The sequence below is a fragment of the Schistocerca nitens genome, chromosome 4, assembly GCF_023898315.1.
Source record: "Schistocerca nitens isolate TAMUIC-IGC-003100 chromosome 4, iqSchNite1.1, whole genome shotgun sequence".
NCBI lineage: Eukaryota > Metazoa > Arthropoda > Insecta > Orthoptera > Acrididae > Schistocerca > Schistocerca nitens.
This window is the reverse complement of record NC_064617.1, coordinates 978,551,946-978,557,242: the sequence shown is the minus strand read 5'-3', so window position 1 is coordinate 978,557,242 and position 5,297 is coordinate 978,551,946. Positions and strand designations below refer to the sequence as shown.

At 43.8% G+C, this 5,297-nt stretch overlaps 1 non-coding gene across 1 annotated transcript; it reads left to right on the top strand.

Moving 5' to 3' along the window:
- The first annotated feature begins 660 nt into the window (after positions 1–660).
- Trnat-ugu (transfer RNA threonine (anticodon UGU)) lies at positions 661–735 on the top strand. Its single transcript has one exon. It is a non-coding gene; the product is annotated as a tRNA-Thr (tRNA).
- The last annotated feature ends 4,562 nt before the right edge of the window (positions 736–5,297 follow it).

The window sequence follows — 5,297 nt, the reverse complement described above, 5'->3', positions numbered from 1 at the left end:
ACTTCAGACACTAGTCCAGTCCATGCAGCGCCGCATTGCGTCACTTGTGTGTGCTCGCAGGGGCACACCGCGATATAAGGCAGGTGTACCAGTTTCTTTGGCCCTTCAGTGCACATCCTACCAAACATGCTAACAACACTAAACCGAACGACACTAGTGCACTCCGGTGGCCGTTCTACTTGTCACAGAGAACTGGAACTTTCGAATCATTTACGTACCTGCTGATGGTGCGTACGTGTCGAAAGCTACGGCGACATTCGGCCACGTCTTCTGGGTGTTTCACTTTCTTGTAGGGCAGTGTATTTCAACTATATATGACGGTAGTACCTGTTCCCGAAAGAACAGTTACCGTGGATGACCATGCAGCTTTGCTAGAAATGAAATGATAATTAAATGGACACCCTAGCTGCAAACAGGCGTTGATGTACTTCACTGGGGACATGTTGAAAATGTGTGCCCCGGCCGGGACTCGAACCCGGGATCTCTTGCTTACATGGCAGACGCTCTATCCATCTGAGCCATCGCGGCCACAGAGGATAGTGCGTCTGCAGGGACTTATCCCTTGCACGCTCCCCGTGAGATCCACATTCCCAACATGTCCACACCACATACACGGGGAGCGTGCAAGGGATAAGCCCCTGCAGACGCACTATCCCCTGTGCCCTCGGTGGCTCAGATGGATAGAGCGTCTGCCATGTAAGCAGGAGATCCCGGGTTCGAGTCCCGGCCGGGGCACACATTTTCGACATGTCCCCAATGAAGTACATCAACGCCTGTTTGCAGCTAGGGTGTCCATTTAATTATCATTTCAGTGTATTTCAGCTAGCGTTGATGCAGAAGTCGGGTGAATTATCGTAACCAAAGACTAAACGGTTAGTAAATCTAATCGGCGTTCTCGACTGTAGTCAGTCCTCCAGATTTACACAGCAAGTCGGTTTAGTGATGTGAAATTCGCGAGCTTCCAGCCGAGTGAGTCAGTCTTGATACAATGATGGACTATTAAAACTGCTGCACTCGGAAGGATAGCAACTTGCGGAAAACCGACCTAGTAACATGTATGACTTGTAATACGCGTTCCTCAACCGATACTGAGAACAGAATAAAAGATTTGGAGGCATTGCTTTTCTTCACGCCGTCGTATCTCCATGTGTCGCAGTACACCGCCCCGTATTTTCACTGTTCGTATCTGCTCTCTAGTTGTTCTAAAATCCAAGATTCAACAACACAATCGTTCGCGATTGGAACAAATGGTCTACTATGAAAGTCTCTTCGGGTTTGCTGCCGGATCCTAAGGCAGACAGAAACCGTGATGGGCGGCGCATGCGCCGTGTACTGAACGGTGGCCTATATAGGATGTCGATTTGCAACCTGGCGTCAGTTCTCGGCGGGACTCATCAGCAGAAGCAGCATTCTCCTGAAGATGGCGACCAGTTGGATCGCCGAAATATCAAGTCAAGTTGATTTTAGGATCCGGCAGCAAACCCGAAGAGACTTTCGAGACTTATTACGCCGGGAAAGCCTACGTAATCACATCAAATGGTCTACTAATTACGAAGAAACTGATATATTTCTTTGAAACGCAGGCTTTCTCGGCAAATTTCACTAACGATATCATCTTGGGTTGTCAGGCGAATAACGGCGTCCGTCGTCTTGGAGCAACTTTTCTACTGATCCGACATGAAGATGGGTTGTAGGAAACATGCCGAAACGTTGTCTCAAGACGACTTGGAGACTTGTTATAACCTCAATAAACTACTTCGCAACAATTATTTGCCGGCCGCGGTGGTCTCGCGGTTCTAGGCGCGCAGTCCGGAACCGTGCGACTGCTACGGTCGCAGGTTCGAATCCTGCCTCGGGCATGGATATGTGTGATGTCCTTAGGTTAGTTAGGTTTAAGTAGTTCTAAGTTCTAGGAAACTAATGACCACAGCAGTTGAGTCCCATAGTGCTCAGAGCCATTTTTTTTGAACAATTATTTTCTAACATTCGACGCAGTACGTGAACTAATACCTGTGCGTAAATTACTTATTCCTGTACTTAAACCACAATAATGCTTCGCCGAAGAATCCATACCGATCCGACCTTCACGAAACATTCCCATCACACGCCTGGCTACAAATAACCGACTGACCCACGGCAAAAATTGCGATTCTCGCGATGGCTCCCACCAGCTATTGATACAATTCGAAAATCGACAGGCTAAAATTCGATAGCACTCTCAGAATGAAACCGAAATTTGCAGAATGCTTGAGCGTTTTCACTTGGTACGTTTCAGCCGATTCTTTCACCAGTCGCCATCGAAACGTGTACTCTGTCCTGGTTCTGTAACTACGCTGTAGATGAAACCTCAAACGCAAGTTGGAAATAAAATGTACTAACTATACAGTGATGGCCTTTGCAACTATCATTTATTCCGCTGGAGATGAGACAGTGATTCTGCTGCTTTGGCGGAAGACTTGAAGGTCAGTCCTTAAATTATCTGATATTTAGTTCTTCGATTCGTGTTTGAAGGTAACGCCTGACTGCCAGAAGTCGGGAGCAAAGGCGAATTCAATTTACAGGAGGGGATAAACTTTGGAAAATGTGAACGTGCTCCACCAGTGCCTCTGACGATGCCTCCTGCAACAGCAGACGAAACGTTATACTGTGTGTGTATGTATATGCAACGAGTTAAGGGGCTCCGGAAAGGCTCAAAATCATGAAAAGTCCAGTTTTTACTTTTTTGCGTTTTCTGAATCTGCAGACTATTACCTTTTAATAGATATATAATTTATTCAATTCCGAAGACTACAACTATTTTTAAATTTTTTTTGAAATGTGTTATACATGGGCGTGACCCACTGTGGCGCTGTTAAACTGCTGTCAAATGGTGTTATTATTAACGTCCGTGTTCATCAGGTACATTTTAGTGATGTGAGATAAAGTATGTGTTGTGGCTAACCTGTGATGGTTCAATATATATCGCTGGTGTGATTGTCGATTGTTTCATGTTTATTTACTCTGTCGTTATCTCGAAAATATTCGTGATTAATTCTGTTTCTTGACTCTCTGTTTTGTTGAAGTATAATAATGAGTAAAAGTAAAGTTATTAGAAATCCTCTGAAGGCTTTTAAGAAAAGGAGAAATGTTGGAAAGCCAAAGGTATTTAGAAATATGGGAATGAAGATAGGTTCTAACATGGTACGAGCGATGCTTGCTTTAGACAAGGAACGCCTTCGGGCTGCAGACAGGGCTGTAAAGAGTCTAGAAATACAAGCAAGAGTAAACAGGAGGAGGAACAAGAGGAAGCTGGAGGAGGAGTTTGCAGAGGATGAAGATAATCCATCCTATGGACCTGGAATGCACTAAAAAGTTAATCCAATCTTTGTCGCTCGATTCCCAAAACTTTTATTTTCTCATACTAATTACATGTTTTCTAAAGATCTTCCAAACGTATTTGTTTCAAACTTTCAGTAAATGTTACACAGTACCTTCTGCATAATTTAACACAGCCTTTTTCCAAAAAACTGTATATTTTTGAATAAAAATTGCAAAAAAAGTTGTGAATTTTCATTACAATTGAAAAAAAAAATCATCTTTAATAACTGAACTAAAATTTTGTAAAATCCCTGTGTTAAGTTGTAGGCCGTATTCCAATAAATAATCTGTAAAAAGTTCAACTTCCTACCTCAAATACTTTGTGAGGAAAGATGTAATTTATAAGCGTTATTTTAACATTGCAAGTATAGGGCGTTCCGGAGCCCCTTAAGATCTGGGAACTATATGCAGAAAAATCTGCAATGTATTGGCAGTCTAGCGTTGCCTTCTCTTTCCGATATATTTCTTTTGAGCACTTATGTGACACTTATGCCTAGGGTATTAGATAAGAGCGCACACTGCAGTGAAAGTAATATCGTGTGACGGAAGCACTCTATGATGAAGGATGTCCCACGGGCTATCACGCTCCTCCTTAGTAACTGAGTGGCCATACGGGGGACGGCAGAGCATGGGGAGCGGGATGTGGCGACATCGACATCACAGGCATGCTCACGTACTGGCCGTACATCACAAGCCGGCTCTCAGCCGTATTGGTCCTGTCTGAGGGCGCTGCGCTGTCAATTGTGCCGCAGTGCAGGCGCGTGGCAGAGATGGCGTCCGTGCACCCCCCCCCCCCTCCCCAACATACACACGCTCACAAGGGGAGGCCGCCAATTGTGAAATTCAGATTCGATTCCTACTGCGCATAATAAAAGCTCATGGCCAGAGGTGTAATGTGGCAAAGCACCAAGATGCACTTCTCAACCGTTGTCGAGAAAATCGACAGTTAAAAGAAACCGTTGCGGTGAAATACTCTCTACGATTAACAACTTTCTACAGCGTCGTGGCGCAGCGGTAAGCGCTAGGCTTCGTAATCCGAAGGTCGCCGGATCGAATCTCGCGCCATGAAAACTTTTTTTTTTTTAGTATTTGTTTTTTGTAATTCAAATGTGTGTATATAGACACACACACACACACACACACACACATATATATATATATATATATATATATATATATATATATATATATATATATATATATATATATATATATAATTCCCGGCAATCAGTTGCAACAATTATGCAAATAATAAGTTGTTGAAAGTCGTTTGTCGCAACAAAGTTGTATTTCACAAATGTTATTACTTGTCTTCATAATGTTAACCACGTATAGCTAACGGAAGACGTAGAAACGATATTCCGAAACGAATACGTATAGCGCAAGTCAAACGTTCGAATTAGAATAGAGACCCCACGAACACAAACTTGCTGTGGCAGGTATGAAATATAAACTCCGTTACTCGCTCGTTACACTTGAAGGACAGATGTTGAATGGGCCGAAACGAGCCGCCGCATAACAGCGTAGTTCCCTGCTAACTTCGAAAGAAGGTTGATTCGGTCCCTAGCGCAACTTATAACATCGTCGAAAATCAGTGCGGACGTAAGAGCTTTGGTACACCCTGTAAAACAAACGGAAAAATGGAGGCGGTACAATTGGAGAGCGATCCGCCTTCACCAACATGCATAAGCAATTCATTTGAATTACAAAAGGCTAATAATAAATAAATGTTGCATGGCACGAGATTCAATCCGACGACCTTCGGATTACGAACCCGAGCGCTTACCACTGCGCCACGACGCTGTAGAAAAGCATAAATCGTAGAGAGTATTTCACCGCAACGGTTTCTTTTAACTGTCGATTTTCTCGACAACGGCTGAGAAATGCATCTTGGTGCTTTGCCACATTACACCTCTGGCCATGAGCTTTTATTATGCGCA